Source organism: Bombina bombina, chromosome 4, assembly GCF_027579735.1.
Source record: "Bombina bombina isolate aBomBom1 chromosome 4, aBomBom1.pri, whole genome shotgun sequence".
In the NCBI taxonomy this organism is placed as follows: Eukaryota; Metazoa; Chordata; class Amphibia; order Anura; family Bombinatoridae; genus Bombina; species Bombina bombina.
Genome location: NC_069502.1, coordinates 833,968,757 through 833,996,161, shown reverse-complemented (window position 1 = coordinate 833,996,161; position 27,405 = coordinate 833,968,757). Strand labels below are relative to the sequence as shown.

At 33.3% G+C, this 27,405-nt stretch overlaps 2 protein-coding genes across 2 annotated transcripts in view; one reads left to right on the top strand and one right to left on the bottom strand.

Moving 5' to 3' along the window:
* The window catches only part of LOC128657179 (oocyte zinc finger protein XlCOF7.1-like), a 78,246-nt gene extending 71,637 nt beyond the window's left edge, over positions 1 to 6,609 (bottom strand). The window contains exon 1 of the mRNA XM_053711429.1: positions 6,505 to 6,609. The gene's annotated coding sequence lies outside the window, so the exon portion shown is untranslated. The remainder of the gene's footprint in view (positions 1 to 6,504) is intronic.
* A 96-nt stretch (positions 6,610 to 6,705) lies between these two features.
* LOC128657947 (gastrula zinc finger protein XlCGF26.1-like) overlaps positions 6,706 to 27,405 on the top strand; it is a 220,209-nt gene continuing 199,509 nt past the window's right edge. Inside the window, exon 1 of the mRNA XM_053712372.1 lies at positions 6,706 to 6,747. The gene's annotated coding sequence lies outside the window, so the exon portion shown is untranslated. The remainder of the gene's footprint in view (positions 6,748 to 27,405) is intronic.

Below are 27,405 nucleotides of genomic sequence, written 5' to 3'. Positions count from 1 at the left end.
TGGTGACTTTCTAGGGTTATCATACCTGTCCTCCCCCCTACTTCACTCTCTTGCCCCTCCTTGTACTTTCTAAAGGTTATCCTTATCAGCCACTAGCTAATTTGCTCCCCCCCCCATATGAAAATTTGTGATGGTCTGTGAGTTGTTGACACACTTTTACTACCCTACTCTCCCCTAACTAGGGTTTTAAGGCTATACGGGCGTGTCTAGGATATAGTTCATATTACACTAAGATATGATAACCAGCTACCGATGATCTAACTGTTTGAATCTTTTTACACAGGAGATCCTGCTGTCCTCTGAAGCTCACGCTCTGTGAAGAAATTTACATATCTTTTGCATTTATATGCTGTTTGTATACCTGCCATTCTACCCATTTGTTGATTTGTGATTTGTTTATTCATATAGTTATTCAGGTATATGTATTAGTATATATATATATATATATATATATATATATATATATATATATATATATATATATATATATATATATATATATATAGTTTAGTTGAGACAGATTTTCTTTTCTTTTTTTGTCAATTAGTAATTGCCGGTAGGTGACAATTTGAGTTTAGTGGAGGTAAACATGTTTCTGCCTAATTTTTTATTATTATTTTTGACCCTATTTTGCTGTGCTTTTTATATATTCCTTACACTGTATTTCAATGTGTATTCTAATTGTATTGTTCTGAGTATAAAAAGTAACCCATCAATACTCCTATGCTAACATATATTGCAACGCTGTTTTGTTCACTTGGCAGCAAGGGGCTGGCTTATCACTAAGGAATCTATTGGTCAGGTTAAGGAGGAGGGTGTGTACCCTCTGACAAATGAGAAACTGGGCTGATGGTTTTATAGTGCACAGTGTACTATTTTAGATTAGGTAATGAGTAAGGCTACACGCTGAAACGCGTTTACCTGACATTATTCAGCCCTTGCATTTTATGGTTTTCCGTGTTTAACCCGGGGTGTTTATCCCCTCCACTCTATTTTTCGTGAACTGTTGTTATTTGTATATTTGTCTACTCTCATGCCGCGCTAAGGCGCCAGGTTTCAATAAACCCGTTTTATTTGCATTCCACCCGGTTTGTGCTCCTCCATTTTTTGCTTTTTAATAAATGAACTTCCCCTCGGGAAAAGTCCAGGGCCCAATGGCTTTTCAAATTCCTATTATAAGATGTTCAAACATATACTAGTCCCACATCTCTTTTCTTTATTCAATAAACTAGACGCGACAAATAGACTACCAAAAAACATGTTATTAGCACATATCGCAGTAATTCCAAAGCCTGGCAAGGTACCCACAGACCCAAGCAGTTATCGCCCAATTTCCCTTTTGAATGCGGACCTAAAAATCTTAGGGAAAATATTATCAAAAAGACTTAATAGCGTTATTCAAGACCTAATCCACACAGATCAAGTGGGGTTTGTTCCCAAGAGGGAGGCAAGGGACAACACCCTTAGGGTGTTGACTCTGATGAACTATGCCAAACAGAATAAAATCCCAGCGATTCTTTTAGCAACCAATGCCGAAAAGGCGTTCGATCGCCTAAATTGGGAATTCTTAAGGGAAACACTGATAGCGATAGGTTTAGGACCTATAACAATAGCACAAATATTTACTCTGTATTCGCATCCCTCAGCCAAAGTGAAAGCAAATGGTGTTCTGTTGGATGCTTTTAAGATCCAGAACGGAACATGACAGGGTTGTTCGCTGTCGCCCACTTTGTTCATACTAACAATGGAGGTATTTGCAACTAGAGTCAGAGCAGACATAAATATACAGGGTATAAAAATAGGTCCCCACAATTTCAAAATTGTGCTTTACGCGGATGATGTTCTTTTTACTGTGTCCTCCCCTTTAAAATCGATCCCTGCCATTATGTTAGAAATAAAAGAATTTGGCCGTTACTCCAATTTTGCAATAAATTTACAGAAATCAGAAATTCTTAACATAACCCTAACACAGCCAACATTTAGAAGTCTAAACAATATATGCCCACTCCAACTACAACCCAAAACCTTAAAATACCTAGGCATACAGCTGTCACCAGATAAGACAACCTTGTTTGAAGCTAATTACATGCCTCTATTAAAGGGAACTCAAAAGGATTTATTAACCTGGGCTACTAAGCCCATCTCTTGGTGGGGACGGATCCAATGTATCAAAATGACCACACTCCCAAGAATACTGTACATCCTACAAACACTCCCTATGACCCTCCCACGATGGTATGTATCTGGAATGCAAAAACAAATCAATAAATTAATTTGGGGGAATAGTCAAACCTAGGATAAATAGGGATACTATGTACAGAACTTTAGGGACAGGAGGCCTAGGGGTTCCATGTATTTCAGTATACTTGGAAGCAGTGACATTACAAAGAATACTGGACTGGCACGGGGCTAGAGCAACAAAAGCTTGGGTGGCCATGGACTCACACATCCTACGAGTTCCTACAGTAGGAGCTTTGTGTTGGATCCCAAAACATTTAAGACCCCCGCAATGCATGACTTTATATTTACATAAACAAATCTTTGAATCATGGGACAGAATAGTAGCGACGAAACCACACATCACAGGGACAAGATCCCCTCTGTTCCCCATTCCCACCAATGCAGAATTGATTGGGGGTTTGGACTGTGGTCAACAACGATTGACAGAATGGGGGTGCACAACACCACTTAGGGATTTTATCTCTAATCGACAACTCCAACTCAAAGAAGAGTTGAGGGAAGTAGCAAATGGCAATTATATGCGATGGCTCAAATATCATCAATTGTCCCATTTCATTCACACGTCACCACACTATGTGGACTACTTAAAGGTACATTAAACACTTTGAGATGGTAATATAAAATGATAAATTGTATATAATAAAACAACTCTGCAATATACTTTCATTATTTATTTTGTCCTCTTTGCCTGTAATTCCATTCTGAAATTGTGAGCTTTTCAGTTCCTGTTAGAAATGGAAGTGCAGAACACTGTTAAATCCAGCACAACCATTGGCTGCACACTCTAGTGACCTATTTATAACTGACCCTAATTGGCCACAGCAGAGAAGGTAACACAAGTTACAACATGGCAGCTCCCAGTGTTTTATAGACACTAAAACTTTACACTAATTTTGTCACTTTTTAAACAACTAATGAAACTTTAAAAAATACATCTACATGTTAGTCATGGACTAATCTTTTCTTTGAATGCATCATTCTATCTAGCATGTATTTAGTGTTTAATGTCCCTTTAAGAGACTTGACTACTTTTGAATATCTGTGCAGTAGAGAGGAAACCTCCTCACACACACTGTCAACATCTAGAAAATTACTACAAGCACACCAGACCTTACAACTCCCAGCTTTTGCTGGGAAATGGCAGGAAGACCTGAGAATAGAAATAGAACTAGAAAGCTGGGTAAAGATATTCAAACACACTAAAAAAAGCCTCTACATCTCCACAGATCATAGAGCTCAACTTTAAAGTCCTAATGCACTGCTACCTCACACCTGTGAGATTATGTTCCATATATCCCAGAGCCAATGATAGATGTTGGAGGGGCTGTGGGGAAAAAGGGGATTATCTTCACATGTGGTGGGGATGTGACAGAGTGAAACCACTGTGGATTGGGTTGGAGACACATTTTAAGGGTATATTGACAGAGAGTTTTGAACTGACCCCTAGAATTGCTCTTCTAAATGACCAACCACGCATCACGTGTAAACTGAGACTCACTTTATTACAAATGGGATTGAATGGAGCTTTATTGTAACCATATTAAAAATGGAGCTTTATTGTAACCATATTAAAAAATTCCTTGAGACCAAGGAACTAATACAAACATGAAATTCCTTTATGTCTTCTGAATAAAGGGTTAATTATCAGTATCGCCCTTTCGCAGCATCGCTAGTTTAACTTTTTAATGTGTTTTTTCTTCATTAACTCCACAATTTATATACTGTTTATCTTTATTTAAAAAGCAGGAATTTAAAGTTTTGGACCCTGCCCATTTTAGGTTCAGCACCTTGGATAGCGCTTGCTTATTGGTGGCTACATTTAGCAAACCAACAAGCAAGCAAAACTCAGGTTCCGAAAGAAAAATGGACCAGCTCTTAAAAGGGACAGTACACTGTAAAATAGTTTTTATATTAATGTGTTTTCAATGACTTGTTATACCAGCTACTGAGTATAAAATGTATAAGAAATTGCATTTTCATGTTTATTTGTGTATATGAAGTAGCTGGGTTTGTGCTTTTAAATCACAGCCTATTACAATGGGTTGAGCTTCAGGTAATATAGCTCATTATGTTATAACTTTGTGTACACAAACTTGCTTCCTTATCTTATATTTGGCTGGAAAACTAAAGCTCAATGAATAGAGAGAACTATGTAAAATAATCATTTTATTACTTAACTATCCTGCAACCCACTGGGAGAGTCATTTATTCTGCTGGCTGTGTTTACTTAGGCTATTCAATAGCTGAGACTGAGTTGGGATACCACAAGCTAAATCAGCTATTTCAAAGGCCAAAATAGGGGTAAATGAGCTACTTATAAACAATTTAATACACTCCAGCAGGTAAAATGGAACATTGGGAACAATTTAAATGGGAGTAGGTCATTGGGGGGGGGGCAGCTACACTACAGAAAAGTTTAGTTATTTAATTAGAACGCATTAAAAAAAAACTAATTATATGCAAAATGGGTACTGGCAGACAGCTGCCAGTACCCAAGATGGCGGACAATAAGGTAGAGGGGGGAGGGTTAGAGAGCTGTTTGGGGGGGGTCAGTGAGGTTGGGGGCTAAGGTGGATCCTACACAGCAGACTATATATTTAAAAAAAATATCCTTTAATTTTAGTACTGGCAGACTTTCTGCCAGTACTTAAAATGGTGGGAACAATTGTGGGGTGGGGGAGGGAATAGAGTTGTTTGGGAGGGATTAGGGGGTGGGATGTGTCAGGTGGGAGGCTGATCTCTACACTAAAGCTAAAATTAACCCTACAAGCTACCTAATTAACCCCTTCACTGCTGGGCATAATACACGTGTGGTGCGCAGCTGCATTTAGCGGCTTTCTAATTACCAAAAAGCAACTCCAAAGCCATAGATGTCTGCTATTTCTGAACAAAGGGCATCCCAGAGAAGCATTTACAACCATTTGTGCCATAATTGCACAAGCTGTTTGTAAATAATTTCAGTGAGAAACCTAAAGTTTGTGAAAAAGTGAACAATTTTTTTTTTATTTGATCGCATTTGGCAGTGAAATGGTGGCGTGAAATATACCAAAATGAGCCTAGACCAATGCTTTGGGTTTTCTACTAAAACAAAATAAATATATACATGTCAAGGGATATTCAGGGATTCCTGAAAGATATCAGTGTTACAACATAACTATTGCTAATTTTGAAAAAAAAAAATGTTTGGAAATAGCAAAGTGCTACTTGTATTTATTGACCTATAACTTGCAAAAAAAAAAAAAAGCAAAGAACATGTAAACACTGGGTATTTCTAAACTCAGGACAACATTTAGAAACTATTTAGCAGGGGTGTTTTTTGGTGGTTGTAGATGTGTAACAGATTTTGGGGATCAAAGTTAGAAAAAGTGTTTTTTTCCCATTTTTCATCATATTTTATAAAAAAGATTATAGTAAATGATATGATGAAAATAATGGTATCTTTAGAAAGTCCATTTAATGGCGAGAAAAAACGTATATAATATGTGTGGGTACAGTAAATGAGTAAGAGGAAAATTACAGCTAAACACAAACACCGCAGAAATGTAAAAATAGCCTTGATCCCAAACGGACAGAAAGTGGAAAAGTGCTGTAGTCCTTACCTTAAGTGAAATTTTTGGAAAATTACTATTTTTGCAATTTGAGTTATATTAGAAACTCAATATTTTAAAAATTCTACAGTAAAACGTCTACATACTGTGTGATACTATAGAGGGGTTAGCGTGTGAGATATGTGCAATGTAAATATATTAGTAGAATGATGTCAATTTATTACAAAAATGCTTATGCTTTGTTTAGTGACTTTTTAATTAAAAAAATTAATATAACACAGTTGAAGAATTGTTTTAACTGTGTTGTATTAATTTCTTTTTTAATTGAAAAGTTACTAAACAAAGCATAAGCATTTTTGTAATAAATTGACATTTTAAAATAATTCTGCATAAAGACAAAATAGTTTTTTTTTATCATTCTACTAATATATTAGCACAAATGTATGGTACAGCTATAATCTTAATAAAGTGCAGAAAACTCCAGTCACCCCAGTACCTTACATACAGGTGTTTATAGAGGTTCCCTCTGTCTCGCACACACATATCTCCCATCCCAGTACCTTATATACAGATATATATTATAGAGTTTCCCTCTGCCTCACACACACAGCCCCTTTCCCATTACCTTATACAGAGATTGTTATAATATTGAAGTGAGGCTCGTTGTGACACACACATCCCTGGTACTTAATACACCAGCTAGAAAGTTACTTACATGAAACCACCGTATTGAGTGTTGAGACAGTAGCAGCTTGCTCTGTACAAGTATAACTGCTGGGATACACAATAGCACTAACAACTACAGGAAGCTGCCTTTTACTTTCCCGTGTAATTACTTCCTGAAGTTCCTGTAGTTCTAGCTTCTGTGTGGTCACACCAGCCATGTGACGTCACAGGTCCTTCTGTTGGAAGGGGACTAGCTTCTACACTATTTGCTAACAACATCAGACTCACAAAGGTAACAATGAGCAAAGACCCCGCTGCATAGAATTATACCCGCATATGATGTACTAAAGAAAGCATGTGAGTGTGTCTATGAGGCAGCATCTACCGGAACGAGTCTTGATTGTGTATTTATGAGGTAGAGGGAGCCTCTTTGTATTAGTATATATCTTTGTATAAGGTAAGGCAGAGTGTACCTCTATATAATATTATTTGTCTATGCATAAGGTGCTGGGAGGGAGCTGATTGTGTATGAGTGTGAGGCAGTGGGAATCTCTCAATAAATATTATATAGCTCTATATAAGGTACTGGAAGAGAGCTGATTGTGTGTTTGTGTGATGCAGAGGGAACCTCTATATAATATTATATATCTCTATATAAGGTAATGGGAGGAAGCTGATAGTGTGTGAAGCAGAGGAAACCTCTATAATATAATATATCTCTGTATATAATTCTAGGGGGGCTGTGTTTGTGAGGCAAATCTGTATATAAGTTACTGGGAGGGAGCTGATTGTGCATGTGTGAGGTAGAGGGAACCTCTCTATAGTGTTATACATCTGCGTATAAGGTACTGGGTTGGGGGCTGTATGAATGTTATATATCTGTGTATAAGGTACTGGGGAGGGAGTTGAGTGTGTGGGACAGAGCGCTTCTCTTTAATAATGTAGATCTGTATATAAGGTGCTGGGAGTGGGCTGTGTGTGAGAAAGAGGGAGCCTTTCTGTAACTTTTATATTTCTCTGTATACCACACTGGGCAGGAACCTGAATGTACTGGAGTCAAGCTATCAGACAGTTTAAAAATCCAAGTCAAGCTATCAGACACTGTTTTGGAGCTATCAGACAGGTTTAAAACAGTAGTCAAGCTATCAGACACTTATTTGTTAGTACTTTCTTAAGACTATTAAAGGCTGTACCATACATATATGCTAATAAGAAATGTTTTAATGAATACCACAAGCATTTTTGTTATAAATGTCACTCAAATGTAAAAAAAAAAAGTCATATTCCAGCATTTCTCTAAGCGTTAAAAACAAAATTCCCCATTGTGCCACTACATTTTCACCACAGCTAGTTCAAACAATGACCCCACTAAGATATCACAAAGTATGGAAACTTTTTAGTGTGGAATTTTAAAAATATAGGGCCCCAAACGTCCCTAAAATTGCAAAAATCATCACTTTCAAGCAATTTCACTTAGGGATAAAAGCAAAATCTCCCATTGTGCCACTACATTTTCACCACAGCTAGCTCACACAATGACCCCTCTACGATATCACAAAGTTTGGAGACTTTTTACTGTGGAATTTTAAAAATATTGGGACCCATATGTCCCTTGAATTGCATAAATAGGCCCTTTTCAGCAAATTAACTTAGGAATAAAAAAGAAATCTCCCATTGTTCCACTAAAATTTCACCACAGCTAGCTCACACAATGACCCCCCTATAGATCATACCGAAGACATTTTGCACGACCAAATTACCATACTCAAACACCATATGTAAACAATAGGTTTAGACCCTATTATGATAACAGGTGGCAAAACAACAGCCACCGAAGGGACTATGAGGATGAAAGGGATTTTACACGAAGGGAGGAACACAGACCTGAGAGAAGGAGAGAAATTGGGTATAATAGATGGGATTACACCCAAGACAGAAGATTAGAGTATCCAGAAAATAGGGGAGAGTACTCATACCAAAATTCACCAAGAGGACATTACTATGAGGGGAGATCGAATTATTATAGACAGAACGAATTCAGACCCAACTATGGGACTCATAGAGCAAATGTCCCTTTTGAAAAATATAACAGAAGGGACGACTTCTATCAAACTAATGCACATAAAACACCTAAGAAGAGAGAAGGACAGATCCCCTACAGAAAGAACGAGGAAAATACGAAGGATGAATGGAAAATCCAACAACGCCCCAAGAAAATGGAGCCACATAAAGATCAACATAAAGATAATCATATCTACACCTACAACCAATACACCATCATCTTTTTTAGGACTGGATCATGCATACAACAGGGAGAGAAACAGATCTGTAAAACAACAGAGATAGATGGGTCCAGAAAGACCAATGACATCAACAAGAAGAAAACACACCGAGGAAAGCGAGGAGGAGCAAAAGTAAATAAAAGAATTAACAATATGAATGAGACGACAACTATGGAAAATAACAAAGGTATATTTAATCTAAGCTCTCATACGCTGACCAAGGAAGAGAACTCCATATTGAGGCTAGGCCTCTCATTCGCTCCAAGTAGAAGCTTGGATAAATTCCAAACTTTCATCAACACCAAAGAATTTATACGAAAGCTGACATTAAAGAGATTTTTTGCCAAATCAGCAGTTGAGAGAACAGTGTACAAACCATACGAATGCGTCGATACTTATAGACATACGGATTTGAAACCGAAGTCTTCTTTCAACCCCACAAATAGCAAAGGAGCAGCCATAGAGGCCTTTGAAACAATTGTATGCAAAGAAATCAAAGACTTACAGTCTAAGAAATTGAGATTAAGAACACAGAATCTCTCTAAACAACAGATTGCAACTATTAAAACATTGAAGAAAACCATAACTTGATCATCAAACCGGCCGATAAGGGGGGCGGGATCGTTATCATGGACAAAAAGGATTATAAATCCGAAAATGTCAGAATTTTGAACGATCAGGATACATATCGAAAACTACCCTCAAATCCAGTAGAGATTTATAAAAAGGAACTACTGCAGATATTGGATCCAGCCAAGGAACAAGGAATACTAACCACCAAGGAATATAATTACATCAATATCAGTTATCCTATCACACCGGTACTATACCATCTGCCAAAGATTCATAAATCCTTACAGAGACCACCAGGAAGGCCGATCATCTCAGGCATCGGTTCTTTAAGCAGTAACCTGTCTGAATACATTGACCTCAATCTTCAGAGATATGTAAAACAGTTACCCTCATACCTCAAGGACTCCACCCAGATATTAAATCTCTTGCAGGGAACTACATAGAAAGAAGGCTATATTTTAGCAACATGTGATGTGATGTCACTATACACATGTATCCCCCATGAGGAAGGACTAGAAGCAGTAAAGTTCTTCCTTGATAAAGATCCAGAAGTCCCTGAGGCTCAGAAAGACTTCATTTTGGATGGAATCCAGTACATCTTGACCCATAATTACTTCCATGATGATGGAAACTACTACCAACAGATTTGCGGTACAGCAATGGGGACCAGGTTCGCGCCCAGCTACGCGAACCTATTTATGGGCAAGTGGGAAAACATCTTCTGGGATTCATGCCCAGCAAGCGCGGACCTGGTCCTCTACCGCCGTTATATAGATGACATCATTATCATCTGGAAAGGGACTCAGGAGGACCTGAACTATACCATCGAAGTCATGAACAGAAGCACTAACAGTCTGAAATTCACTCACTCATGGAGTAACACTGAACTCATCTTTTTAGATTTAAAAATAGAGGTCATAGATGGCAAGATTGAAACCTCTACTCATTTCAAAGCAGTAGACAGTAATACCTATATCCACAGCATGAGCTGCCATCATAAGAACTGGAAGGAGAACATCCCGAAGGGACAACTGGTAAGGATCAAAAAGAACTGTTCGACAGAAGAAAAATGGAATCAACAAGCTAACATCATTAAAGCAAAGTTCCTAGAGAGAGGATATCAGGAGAGCCTGTTGGAACAGAAAAGTGAAGAAGTCAACAACATCAACAGAAATGATCTTTTGAAATATAAAGAAAAAACATCACGGACAGAAGATGACTCTCTCAATGTATTAATGATTACTGAATACAGCGAAAATAAGAGCATCATCGAGAAAATATTTCAGAAACACTGGTCAATTCTGAAAGAAGACGACCTGATTGGTGAAAAACTACCAGTAAGACCAAAATTTGTCTACAAGAAAACCAAGAACCTACAGAGTAGACTTGCTCCCAGTATAGAAAGAAAGAAAAACCTGGGTATTAAAGATACATTCGGAAAAGAGGTGAAAGGCTTCTTCCCCTGCGTGTCTTGTAAAGCATGTAAAAGCGGTATCAAATCTACCACATTTAACAGCTTCAATACGAAAGAAAAATATAAAGTAAATGAGTTGATTAGATGCCAAGACAGTGGAGTGATCTACATGTTGCAGTGTTTGTGTGGTCTACAATATGTGGGCCAGACGTCGAGGACCCTGAAAGAAGGAATACGTGAACACATACGACTCATCGAAAAATTAAACATAGATACCGCTCTATATAGACACTTTACAACTAAACACAAGGGAAATATAAAGGATTTAACATACATGGGCATACAGAAGGTACGAAAGGACTGGAGAGGCGGCAACTACATAAAGAAACTGCTGACCACCGAATCAAAGTGGATCTTCAACTTGGACTGTTTGCACCCCAAAGGGCTAAATAACAAGGAAGACCTCTCCCACTTATTTAACATGACATAATAATTTTATATCTCCACTAATGATCCTCTCTTCTCTAGGTATTTGTCCTCAATTTTGACTTTCTATTATAGAAGTATCTCTCCTCACACAGAAAGAAGCAGATAAGTTCATATGACCAAAAAGCAGAGAAGTTTCTATAAAACATCTAAAAGAAACTACAAAAAACCTGCCTACTCAAAATGTCTAACACCAGTATAATTAGACATAATCTTTACTCTTGAACCTCCTTCTCCAAGGCACTGGTCTCCATATAGAATCAAATAATAAACAAAAGAGTTACATCACTCCTTTCTATCAAGATCCAGTATTGATATAAGAGACAAATTAATAACAAGTCCTATAGAATCGATATCCAACTCAATCTAATTAAGTTTTCCAACCAATTGAAGGCCAATGGGCCATGTATTAGGAATTAGGCCTCCTTCCAGCTATCTCATTCCATCCTCAGTCCCTGAAAATAGGCTAGAAATATTTAAAATATTTAGAACACTTAAAATATTCGAAATATTTGAATATTTTTACACTTAGCCAATATTTTAACACTTAGCCAATTATTTTATTATGCCAAGACACCGGCATTTAATAATCCATCTATTCAACGTATCTCTGATATTAAACACATAGGACATTCATCCCTTGAATACACCCCCTTAAAGATGATCAACTGATATTAACCACGTTCAGAATACTGCATTTTAAATTTAAATTATATCTCAAGCTGTATAAAAACGCAACTGAGCACCTGATCTATAAGTATATATTGTTTATTTCTGTCTTTTATAGTCTCAATTTACAATTATCTATCCCAGATAAGGATAACTTTAAGTATGTCATTATATGACACTAACAAACTACATATAACGATCTGAACACTTCAATAATTTAAAATAATAACCATTTCCTTCTTGTTTATAAAATATGATTTATATAAGATCACATACAATCTCCTATCAAATTATTGCACCATACTATTATCGCAAGGATAATCACAATACCAATAAGAGTGAACAATACTAAAATATATATAAAAAATAACTCTTAACTGTGTTCAGAAATTGTACACAGTATATAACATTGAAACCACTACAGGATTACTAACAATCTGTATTATTCTTTTGCTCCAACTCTCTCTGGAGATATTCTGTGCATTATTTACATCTCCTATCAAATTATTGCACCGTACTATTATCGCAAGGATAATAACAATACCAATAAGAGTGAACAATATTAAAATATATAAAAATTAACTCCTAACTGTGTTCAGAAATTGTACACAGTATATAACATTGAAACCACTACAGGATTACTAACAATCTGTATTATTCTTTTGCTCCAACTCTCTCTGGAGATATTCTGTGCATTATTTACACACCAGCTCTTTGACCGTAAATAAATCTCTTAGTTATATACCACACTGATCATACAGTGGTGATTGTAGACGCTGTAACGCTCTAGCGATATATTTAGTATAATATCCATTCAGTATAATATCCATCACGCACACTATGATTGACACACACTGAATCACTTTATAGATCATTTTAAGGACACACAGAATTAGACGTTAGTAATTTACTCTACGGTCCAGCCTATTACCGATCTGACTACAGCTCTGACGTCACGACCAATCAGGACACTGTAAAAACGGATAAGAAATATATACAAAATAACCGATATAACCCCACTCAACATGCGGCCACTTATTATGGATGAGTCAGAACAATAGACAGCAAAGACAACTGACTGAAAATAATATAATAATATATATCATATAAGTCCGTATGAGAAATCCCCTACCGGAAGTGATATCATAGAGACACGGAGGATTCATAGAAACATAACAGACCATAAACAGAGACTCTCTAAATAGTGATAATAACAAAACACCACCTATCTATTAATTCTGATAGGAAAATAGACTTTATGACTCATTTATTAACAATTCAGAATATATATAAAAATTCGCCAAACCGGAAATGGCCAAATCAAAGCACTTCCGGTTGCAATCAGACAACCCCTATATAAGGCCATCAGTATGTAGCATACACCAGTCTTGATAAAGGCCCAGAGAAGGCCGAAACGCGTAGACAACACTGGTAAGCCTTATTTTAATTGGAGGAACAAATTGTGATTTTTCTACACATTGCATTTTATCTTTCTCTTCACAGGTTTTGGTTCCTTATTTTTTACTTTTGGAATTGTTTTTATTGTGCCCTTTTTTTATTGTGCACCTTTCTTCACCGTACCAGCCTACCCAGGCTGGTAACACCACCACCAACAACTTTTGTTTTGTTTTTTACTGGACAATATTAGCAATTACTTGCTAACACACCAATACCTTTTGGATACACACCTATAGGAGTACCCCCGCGGATTCATTTTGGACTTCTGTTGTGAATATTCTTACACTGACTTTATTTATTTCTTTATTATTTTTTTTCCTGAAACACATATTTTTTCTTGAAACTCATTTTTTACACACTGGACACATTTTTTTTGATTTTTTTTTATTGTCACTACCCCATTTTTTAGCACATTGGAGTATTGCACCAAGTCACTTTGCAGCACACCTGTGATATTGCTGTCTTTGCAGAATTGTCCTGTGTATATTGTTATAGTGCATATATATTTCACATTCTTATCCTCATTGTAATTAGCGTGGATCCATGCCATTTTAAATTGCATTTTAAATTGTATTTATAATATTTTTAATATTGTATTTTGATTGCCTTTTTATACCTTGTACTCTGAGTTGTATTAAATATTTTACATACCTTAGCCTCACAGTCTGGCGCCTAGGAATATCTTTCTCATGTATCATTGTATCTAGGTGATAACTAGGTATCACCTTCCTGGGCCAATAAGGTTTAGTGGGCGCTGGTATATTCTTGTATTGCCCAGTAGAGATATTCCCATTGGCACACACACAAATAGGGTTGCCAGTTGTCCGGTATTAGACCGGACTGTCCGGTATTTCAGGGCACTGCCCGGTAATATTTTTACCAAAAAACCGGACATAGCCTTAGGTAGTTAAAATGTGTGTTTTATTTTTTTAAATGCTTTTACTATTTAATTCTGTGGCCGCCGGAGTCCAGGCCGCATCCGGCTATACCTAACCAATACCATAAGTAACCCAGCAGTTACGCTCAGCCCTGGCAGCCAGCCAGTGTCCACCGGCACCCCTTCTAGCCCTAGACTCATCGCTCAGCTGTAGCGAAACCGCCCTCTGCCTCAGCCTAACTTTAGAACACTGGCGCTTCGCGTACTGCCTTGCTGTGTGAGTGTGAGACTGTCGGACGTCACGTGATCACGCACGTGACGTCACGACAGCAAGAAGACCCGCAGGCTCTGCAATGTCTACAGAAGTCTACAGTTTGCATTGCTGCCTGCTGCTGTCTGCTAAGAGTCCTGTCTCCTCAACTCTTTTTCACCTCATAGTGGTCCTCTTCTCCCCTCACACCATCCCTGTGCCTTGTGTAGAGGTTTTTAAGAGATATAATAATTTTAACTAGCAAACTCAGGTATGTAAGTTGCATTCTCTACAAGATTGCTTTTTTTGTTGATGCAATAGTAATAATTTAATGCTACATCTCCATAACAGAGTTGAAAAAAGACTGGGTAACAGGCATTAATTGTTAGTACTTAGTAAAGGGTTGAATAATTTATAAACTAGAGATGAGCCAGATTCAGTCTGCTTAATGTGTGTGTGTATATATATATATATATATATATATATATATGTGTGTGTGTGAACAGTGAATATATATATATATATATATATATATATGTGTATATGAACAGTGAATCTGTGGGAATGCTTTTCACTAGGCAGCACATGGTGTGTGTATTTGTATTTTTTGAACATAGTATGCATCAGCTGTAACTTACGTTCCCTGTGTGGGATGGAACTCGTGGTTTTTATTTCTAGCAATACAAAAAAAAATAATTATATGTTTATTCCTGGGTTGCACACTTACTTTTTTTTTGTACCCATTTTCTCTCGCACCCCCCCCCCCCCCCAGTTATTTGTCCGGTATTTTTGTTGCGGGCACCTGGCAACCCTACACACAAATACCTCCCCGGTGCATTATACACAGATACTGTAAATATCACTAGAGGTTCTCTATGGCTCACACACACTCACCCTCCTTACAGTACCTTATAGTGATGTCCAGTTCCTGAACGAATCGTTCATTTGAACTGGTTCTTTTCAGTGAACTGTATGAATCAGTTCACCAGACTGAACTGATTTGTTTGCAAACAGTTCACTTCCTGAGTCTGCAGCAGCACTGGTAATACGATCCTAGAGTGAGTTCTGTTCTGCTAACTCCTCCTAATCACACAGCAGACTCTCACTCTAGGATCATATTACCAGTGTTGTTGAATCAGTGTACTGTTAGCTAACTCGTTTGCAATGAATCAGTCTGTTAACAGTTCACTGATTCAAAAGAAGTGACCTGTTTGCAAACGACTCAGTGTACTGTTAACTATAGTAACTCCTTTGCAATGAATCATTTAGATAACAGTACACTGATTCAAATATCAGGTCACACTCACAGCAGTTCTCAACAGACCCCTGCATTTAGCCCCTAACTGCAACTTACATTAACCCATTCAGCATCCCATGTTTGTTTATATATATATAATTTGTTGTTCAACCCATTCAGCATCCCATGTTTGTTTATATATATATATATATAATTTGTTGTTCACCCCATTCAGCATCCTATGTTTGTTTATATATATATATATAATTTGTTGTTCACTCCATTCAGCATCCCATGTTTGTTTATATATATATATAATTTGTTGTTCAACCCATTCAGCATCCCATGTTTGTTTATATATATATATATATAATTTGTTGTTCAACCCATTCAGCATCCCATGTTTGTTTATATATATAATTTGTTGTTGACCCCATTCAGCATCCCATGTTTGTTTATATATATATATAATTTGTTGTTCACCCCATTCAGCATCCCATGTTTGTTTATATATATATATAATTTGTTGTTCACCCCATTCAGCATCCCATGTTTATATATATATATATATATATATATATATATATATAATTTGTTGCTCACCCCATTCAGCATCCCATGTTTGTTTATATATATATATATATAATTTGTTGTTCACCCCATTCAGCATCCCATGTTTGTTTATATATATATATATAATTTGTTGTTCACCCCATTCAGCATCCCATGTTTGTTTATATATATATATATATATAATTTGTTGTTCACCCCATTCAGCATCCCACGTTTGTTTATATATATATATAATTTGTTGTTCAACCCATTCAGCATCCCATGTTTGTTAACCCCTTAATGACCGAGGACGTGCAGGGTACGTCCTCAAAAAAAAGGCAGTTAATGCCTGAGGACGTACCCTGCACGTCCTCTGTGTGGAAAGCAGCTGGAAGCGATCCTGATCGCTTCCAGCTGCTTTCCGGTTATTGCAGTGATGCCTCGATATGGAGGCATCCTGCAATAACCTTACATGGCCTTCCGGTGCAGAGAGAGCCACTCTGTGGCCCTCTCTGCACCGGACATCGATGGCCGGTATCATTGGTGGGTGGGAGCCGGCTTGGGAGGCGGGTGGGCGGCCATCGGTGTGTGCTGTGAAGTCAAGGGGGGCGGGATCGGGGGCGGGAACGTTAGGGGGCGCGCGCGGGCGCGCGCGCATGCACGGAGGGTGGCGGGCGGGCGCGTGCACGGGCGGGAGCGGGTGGGAACCGCTACACTACGGCAAATATATTTAATAAGAAATGCCCAAATCTTGTTTGTGCAAAAGCACAAAAAGAGATCGTGGAGGGGTGGGGGGTTGGTTTGGTGTGGGGGGAAGCTACACTACAGAAAAAATTAGTAAAAATTAAAAAAAAGCATGTTTTTCTTCTAAACTGGGTACTGGCAGACAGCTGCCAGTACCCAAGATGGCGCAGATTAAGTTAGAGTGGGAGGGTTATAGAGCTGTTTGGGGGGGATCAGTGAGGTTAGGGGCTAAGGGGGGATAGTACACAGCAGCATATGTAAATATGCCTTTTTAAAAACACACAAAAAAACCAAATATAGCTTTTATTTTAGTACTGGCAGACTTTCTGCCAGTACTTAAGATGGCGGGGACAATTGTGGGGTGGGGGAGGGAAGAGAGCTGTTTGGGAGGGATCAGGGGGTCTGATGTTTCAGGTGGGAGGCTGAGCTCTACTCTAAATGTGATATTAACCCTGCAAGCTCCCTACAAGCTACCTAATTAACCCCTTCACTGCTAGCTATAATACACGTGTGATGCGCAGCGGCATTTAGCGGCCTTCTAAATACCAAAAAGCAACGCCAAAGCCATATATGTCTGCTATTTCTGAACAAAGGGGATCCCAGAGAAGCATTTACAACCATTTGTGCCATAACTGCACAAGCTGTTTGTAAATGATTTCAGTGAGAAACCTAAAATTGTGAAAAATGTTACGTTTTTTTTAATTTGATCGCATTTGGCGGTGAAATGGGGGCATGAAATATACCAAAATGGGCCTAGATCAATACTTGGGGTTGTCTACTACACTACACTAAAGCTAAAATTACCCCAAAAAGCTCCCTACATGCTCCCTAATTAACCCCTTCACTGCTGGGCATAATACACGTGTGGTGCGCAGTGGCATTTAGTGGCATTCTAATTACCAAAAAGCAACACCAAAGCCATATAAGTCTGCTATTTCTGAACAAAGGGGATCCCAGAGAACAATTTACAACCATTTGTGCCATAATTGCACAAGCTGTTTGTAAATAATTTCAGTGAGAAACCTAAAGTTTGTGAAAAAATTTGTGAAAAAGTGAACAATTTTTTTTATTTGATCGCATTTGGCGGTGAAATGGTGGCATGAAATATACAAAAATGGGCCTAGATCAATACTTTGGGATGTCTACTAAAAAAATATATATATATGTCAATAGATATTCAGAGATTCTTGAAAGATATTAGTGTTCTAATGTAACTAGCGCTAATTTTGAAAAAAAATAGTTTGGAAATAGCAAAGTGCTATTTGTATTTATTGCCCTATAACTTGCAAAAAAAGTAAAGAACATGTAAACATTGGGTATTTCTAAACTCAGGACAAAATTTAGAAACTATTTAGCATGGGTGTTTTTTGGTGGTTGTAGATGTGTAACAGATTTTGGGGGTCAAAGTTAGAAAAAGTGTATTTTTTTTCAATTTTTCCTCATATTTTATATTTTTTTTATAGTAAATTATAAGATATGATGAAAATAATGGTATCTTTAGAAAGTCCATTTAATGGCGAGAAAAACGGTATATAATATGTGTGGGTACGGTAAATGAGTAAGAGGAAAATTACAGCTAAACACAAACACCGCAAAAATGTAAAAATAGCCTTGGTCCCAAACGGACAGAAAATGGAAAAGTGCTGTGGTCATTAAGGGGTTAATATGTATATATATAATTTGTTGTTCACCCCATTCAGCATCCCATGTTTGTTTATATATATATATATATATATATATATATATATATATATATATATAATTTGTTGTTCACCCCATTCAGCATCCCATGTTTGTTTATATATATATATATAATTTGTTGTTCACCCCATTCAGCATCCCATGTTTGTTTATATATATATATAATTTGTTGTTCACCCCATTCAGCAGCATCCCATGTTTGTTTATTTATATATATATATATATATATATATATATATATATATAATTTGTTGTTCAACCCATTCAGCATCCCATGTTTGTTTATATATATATATATATATATATATATAATTTGTTGTTCACCCCATTCAGCATCCCATGTTTGTTTATATATATATATATATATATATATATATATAATTTGTTGTTTACCCCATTCAGCATCCCATGTTTGTTTATATATATATATATATATAATTTGTTGTTCACCCCATTCAGCATCCCATGTTTGTATATATATATATATATATATATATATATATATATATATATATAATTTGTTGTTCACCCCATTCAGCATCCCATGTTTGTTTATATATATATATATAATTTGTTGTTCACCCCATTCAGCATCCCATGTTTGTTTATATATATATATAATTTGTTGTTCACCCCATTCAGCATCCCATGTTTGTTTATATATATATATATATATATATATATATATATAATTTGTTGTTCAACCCATTCAGCATCCCATGTTTGTTTATATATATATATATATATATATATATATATATATATATATATATAATTTGTTGTTCACCCCATTCAGCATCCCATGTTTGTTTATATATATATATATATAATTTGTTGTTTACCCCATTCAGCATCCCATGTTTGTTTATATATATATATATATATAATTTGTTGTTCACCCCATTCAGCATCCCATGTTTGTTTATATATATATATATATAATTTGTTGTTCAACCCATTCAGCATCCCATGTTTGTTTATATATATATATATAATTTGTTGTTCACCCCATTCAGCATCCCATGTTTGTTTATATATATATATAATTTGTTGTTCACCCCATTCAGCATCCCATGTTTGTTTATATATATATATATATATATATATATATATATATATATATATATATATATATATATATATATATATATATAATTTGTTGTTCAACCCATTCAGCATCCCATGTTTGTTTATTTATATATATATATATATATATATATATATATATATATATATATATATATATATAATTTGTTGTTCAACCCATTCAGCATCCCATGTTTCTTTATATATATATATATATATATATATATATATATAATTTGTTGTTCAACCCATTCAGCATCCCATGTTTCTTTATATATATATATATAATTTGTTGTTCACCCCATTCAGCATCCCATGTTTCTTTATATATATATATATATATATATATATATATATATATATATATATAATTTGTTGTTCACCCCATTCAGCATCCCATGTTTGTTTAGATATATATAATTTGTTGTTCACCCCATTCAGCATCCCATGTTTGTTTAGATATATATATATAATTTGTTGTTCACCCCATTCAGCATCCCATGTTTCTTTTTATATATATATATATATATAATTTGTTGTTCACCCCATTCAGCATCCCATGTTTCTTTATATATATATATATATATATATATATATATATATATATATATATATATATATATATATATAATTTGTTGTTCACCCCATTCAGCATCCCATGTTTCTTTATATATATATATATAATTTGTTGTTCACCCCATTCAGCATCCCATGTTTGTTTATATATATATATAAAATTTGTTGTTCACCCCATTCAGCATCCCATGTTTGTTTATATATATATATATAATTTGTTGTTCACCTCATTCAGCATCCCATGTTTGTTTATATATATATATATATATATATATATATATATATATATATAATTTGTTGTTCACCCCATTCAGCATCCCATGTTTGTTTATATATATATATATATATAATTTGTTGTTCACCCCATTCAGCATCCCATGTTTGTTTTTTATATATATATATATATATATATATATATATATATATATATATAATTTGTTGTTCACCCCATTCAGCATCCCATGTTTGTTTATATATATATATATATAATTTGTTGTTCACCCCATTCAGCATCCCATGTTTGTTTATATATATATATATATATAATTTGTTGTTCACCCCATTCAGCATCCCATGTTTCTTTATATATATATATATATATATAAAATGTGTTGTTCACCCCATTCAGCATCCCATGTTTCTCTTTATATATATATATATATATATATATTAGGGATGCACCGAAATTTCGGCCGCAGAAAGTTTCGGCCGAAAATGGCATTTTTGGCTATTTCGGTTTTCGTTTTTTTAGCCTGTTATTTTCGGTAAAATTATTGTGTAGCATGTTTCAAATTTGATGCTAGCCTAGAGCTGCTGTTTAAGTTTATTACTTGACTTACTGTTCTGCATATAATGAGTTTTCTAGGACTATACTTTATTTGGATAATTAGTAAAAAAAAAACTGTTAAATATGATTCTGTTACATAGAACTAAATGAAGAATAATACAATATATTGATATTTATAATTGTTTTAAGTAGGGATGCACCAAAATTTTGGTCGCAGAAACATTTTGGCTGAAAATGGCATTATTGTTTGCCTGTTTTTTTTTTTTTCTTGGTAAAATTATTGTGTAGCATATTATTGTTTTAAGATATTTTTGTCCAATTTTAGTGTGTTACTTTCAATAAAAGTGTGGGATTTTTTTATTGGCTCTAATTATGCAAAAAAAAAACACTAAAAAAAAATAATTTGAAAAAAATACATTTTCGGTATCCGTTTCGGTTTTCGGCCAAGTGCATCCCAGATTTTCGGATTCGGTTTCGGTCCAGAATTTCCATTTCGGTGCATCACTAATATATATATATATATATATATATATAATTTGTTGTTCACCCCATTCAGCATCCCATGTTTCTTTATATATATATATATATATATATATATATATATATATATATATATATATATATATATATATATATTTGTTGTTCACCCCATTCAGCATCCCATGTTTGTTTATATATATATATAATTTGTTGTTCACCCCATTCACCATCCCATGTTTGTTTATATATATATATAATTTGCTGTTCACCCCATTCAGCATCCCATGTTTGTTTATATATATATAATTTGTTGTTCAACCCATTCAGCATCCCATGTTTCTTTATATATATATATATATATAATTTGTTGTTCACCCCATTCAGCATCCCATGTTTGTTTATATATATATATATATATATAATTTGTTGTTCACCCCATTCAGCATCCCATGTTTGTTTATATATATATATATATATATAATTTGTTGTTCACCCCATTCAGCATCCCATGTTTGTTTATATATATATAATTTGTTGTTCAACCCATTCAGCATCCCATGTTTCTTTATATATATATATATATAATTTGTTGTTCACCCCATTCAGCATCCCATGTTTGTTTATATATATATATATATATAATTTGTTGTTCACCCCATTCAGCATCCCATGTTTGTTTATATATATATATATATATATATATATATATAATTTGTTGTTCACCCCATTCAGCATCCCATGTTTCTTTATATATATATATATAATTTGTTGTTCACCCCATTCAGCATCCCATGTTTCTTTATATATATATATATATATATATATATATATATAATTTGTTGTTCACCCCATTCAGCATCCCATGTTTCTTTATATATATATATATATATATATATATATATATATATATATATATATATATATATATATATATATATAATTTGTTGTTCACCCCATTCAGCATCCCATGTTTGTTTATATATATATATATATATATATATATATATATATATATATAATTTGTTGTTCACCCCATTCAGCATCCCATGTTTGTTTATATATATATATATATATATATATATATATAATTTGTTGTTCACCCCATTCAGCATCCCATGTTTGTTTTTATATATATATATATATATATATATATATAATTTGTTGTTCACCCCATTCAGCATCCCATGTTTGTTTATATATATATATATATAATTTGTTGTTCACCCCATTCAGCATCCCATGTTTGTTTATATATATATATATATAATTTGTTGTTCACCCCATTCAGCATCCCATGTTTCTTTATATATATATATATAAAATGTGTTGTTCACCCCATTCAGCATCCCATGTTTCTTTATATATATATATATATATATATATATATTAGGGATGCACCGAAATTTCGGCCGCAGAAAGTTTCGGCCGAAAATGGCATTTTTGGCTATTTCGGTTTTCGTTTTTTTAGCCTGTTATTTTCGGTAAAATTATTGTGTAGCATGTTTCAAATTTGATGCTAGCCTAGAGCTGCTGTTTAAGTTTATTACTTGACTTACTGTTCTGCATATAATGAGTTTTCTAGGACTATACTTTATTTGGATAATTAGTAAAAAAAAAAACTGTTAAATATGATTCTGTTACATAGAACTAAATGAAGAATAATACAATATATTGATATTTATAATTGTTTTAAGTAGGGATGCACCAAAATTTTGGTCGCAGAAACATTTTGGCTGAAAATGGCATTATTGTTTGCCTGTTTTTTTTTTTTTTTCTTGGTAAAATTATTGTGTAGCATATTATTGTTTTAAGATATTTTTGTCCAATTTTAGTGTGTTACTTTCAATAAAAGTGTGGGATTTTTTTATTGGCTCTAATTATGCAAAAAAAAACACTAAAAAAAAATAATTTGAAAAAAATACATTTTCGGTATCCGTTTCGGTTTTCGGCCAAGTGCATCCCAGATTTTCAGATTCGGTTTCGGTCCAGAATTTCCATTTCGGTGCATCACTAATATATATATATATATATATAATTTGTTGTTCACCCCATTCAGCATCCCATGTTTCTTTATATATATATATATATATATATATATATATATATATATATATATATATATATATATTTGTTGTTCACCCCATTCAGCATCCCATGTTTGTTTATATATATATATAATTTGTTGTTCACCCCATTCACCATCCCATGTTTGTTTATATATATATATAATTTGCTGTTCACCCCATTCAGCATCCCATGTTTGTTTATATATATATAATTTGTTGTTCAACCCATTCAGCATCCCATGTTTCTTTATATATATATATATATAATTTGTTGTTCACCCCATTCAGCATCCCATGTTTGTTTATATATATATATATATATATATATATATATATATAATTTGTTGTTCACCCCATTCAGCATCCCATGTTTGTTTATATATATATATATATATATATATATATATATGTATATATATATATATATATATATATATATAATTTGTTGTTCACCCCATTCAGCATCCCATGTTTGTTTATATATATATATATATAATTTGTTGTTCACCCCATTCAGCATCCCATGTTTCTTTATATATATATATAATTTGTTGTTCACCCCATTCAGCATCCCATGTTTCTTTATATATATATATATATATATATATATAATTTGTTGTTCACCCCATTCAGCATCCCATGTTTCTTTTTATATATATATATATATATATATATATATATATATATATATATATATATATATATATATATAATTTGTTGTTCACCCCATTCAGCATCCCATGTTTGTTTATATATATATATAATTTGTTGTTCACCCCATTCAGCATCCCATGTTTTTTTTATATATATATAAAATTTGTTGTTCACCCCATTCAGCATCCCATGTTTCTTTATATATATATATATATATATATATATATATATATATATATATAATTTGTTGTTCACCCCATTCAGCATCCCATGTTTCTTTATATATATATATATATATATATATATATATATATATATATATATATATATATATATAATTTGTTGTTCACCCCATTCAGCATCCCATGTTTCTTTATATATATATATATAATTTGTTGTTCACCCCATTCAGCATCCCATGTTTTTTTTATATATATATAAAATTTGTTGTTCACCCCATTCAGCATCCCATGTTTGTTTATATATATATATATATAATTTGTTGTTCACCCCATTCAGCATCCCATGTTTGTTTATATATATATATATATATATATATATATATATAATTTGTTGTTCACCCCATTCAGCATCCCATGTTTGTTTATATATAAATTTGTTGTTCACCCCATTCAGCATCCCATGTTTGTTTATATATATATATATATAATTTGTTGTTCACCCCATTCAGCATCCCATGTTTGTTTATATATATATATAATTTGTTGTTCACCCCATTCAGCATCCCATGTTTCTTTATATATATATATATATATATATATATATATATATATATATATATAAATTTGTTGTTCACCCCATTCAGCATCCCATGTTTGTTTATATATATATATATATAATTTGTTGTTCACCCCATTCACCATCCCATGTTTGTTTATATATATATATATAATTTGCTGTTCACCCCATTCAGCATCCCATGTTTGTTTATATATATATAATTTGTTGTTCAACCCATTCAGCATCCCATGTTTCTTTATATATATATATATATATATATATATATATATATAATTTGTTGTTCACCCCATTCAGCATCCCATGTTTGTTTATATATATATATATATATAATTTGTTGTTCACCCCATTCAGCATCCCATGTTTGTTTATATATATATATATATATATATAATTTGTTGTTCACCCCATTCAGCATCCCATGTTTGTTTATATATATATATATATATATATAATTTGTTGTTCACCCCATTCAGCATCCCATGTTTGTTTATATATATATATATAATTTGTTGTTCACCCCATTCAGCATCCCATGTTTGTTTATATATATATATATATATATATATATATATATATATATATATATATATATATATAGTCCATATGTGGAAAGTAACAGCACCATGTGGAAAAAAAAAAAAAAAAAAAATGCAGTGGTGCTGTTACTTTCCACATATGGACTGTATCTATTTGGGTTTTTGCTGATAGCCCATTGTAACGAGCACACAGCCAGGTTAAAGCAATTCAATAAGTGCTGGACTCTATCTGTTTATTTTGTATATATATATATATATATATATATATATATAATTTGTTGTTCACCCCATTCAGCATCCCATGTTTGTTTATATATATATATATATATATATATATATATATATATATATATATATATATATATATATAATTTGTTGTTCACCCCATTCAGCATCCCATGTTTGTTTATATATATATATATATAATTTGTTGTTCACCCCATTCAGCATCCCATGTTTGTTTATATATATATATAATTTGTTGTTCACCCCATTCAGCATCCCATGTTTCTTTATATATATATATATATATATATATATATATATATATATAAATTTGTTGTTCACCCCATTCAGCATCCCATGTTTGTTTATATATATATATATAATTTGTTGTTCACCCCATTCACCATCCCATGTTTGTTTATATATATATATAATTTGCTGTTCACCCCATTCAGCATCCCATGTTTGTTTATATATATATAATTTGTTGTTCAACCCATTCAGCATCCCATGTTTCTTTATATATATATATATATATATATATATATATATATATATATATATATATATATATATATATATATAATTTGTTGTTCACCCCATTCAGCATCCCATGTTTGTTTATATATATATATATATATATATATATAATTTGTTGTTCACCCCATTCAGCATCCCATGTTTGTTTATATATATATATATATATATATATAATTTGTTGTTCACCCCATTCAGCATCCCATGTTTGTTTATATATATATATATATATATAATTTGTTGTTCACCCCATTCAGCATCCCATGTTTGTTTATATATATATACATATATATATATAATTTGTTGTTCACCCCATTCAGCATCCCATGTTTGTTTATATATATATATATAATTTGTTGTTCACCCCATTCAGCATCCCATGTTTGTTTATATATATATATAATTTGTTGTTCACTCCATTCAGCATCCCATGTTTGTTTATATATATATATATATATATATATATATATATATATATAATTTGTTGTTCACCCCATTCAGCATCCCATGTTTGTTTATATATATATACATATATATATAATTTGTTGTTCACCCCATTCAGCATCCCATGTTTGTTTATATATATATATATATAATTTGTTGTTCACCCCATTCAGCATCCCATGTTTGTTTATATATATATATAATTTGTTGTTCACCCCATTCAGCATCCCATGTTTGTTTATATATATATATATATATATATATATATATATATATATATATATATATATATATATATATAATTTGTTGTTCACCCCATTCAGCATCCCATGTTTGTTTATATATATATATATATATAATTTGTTGTTCACCCCATTCAGCATCCCATGTTTGTTTATATATATATATAATTTGTTGTTCACCCCATTCAGCATCCCATGTTTGTATATATATATATATATATATATATATATATATATAATTTGTTGTTCACCCCATTCAGCATCCCATGTTTGTATATATATATATATATATATATAATTTGTTGTTCACCC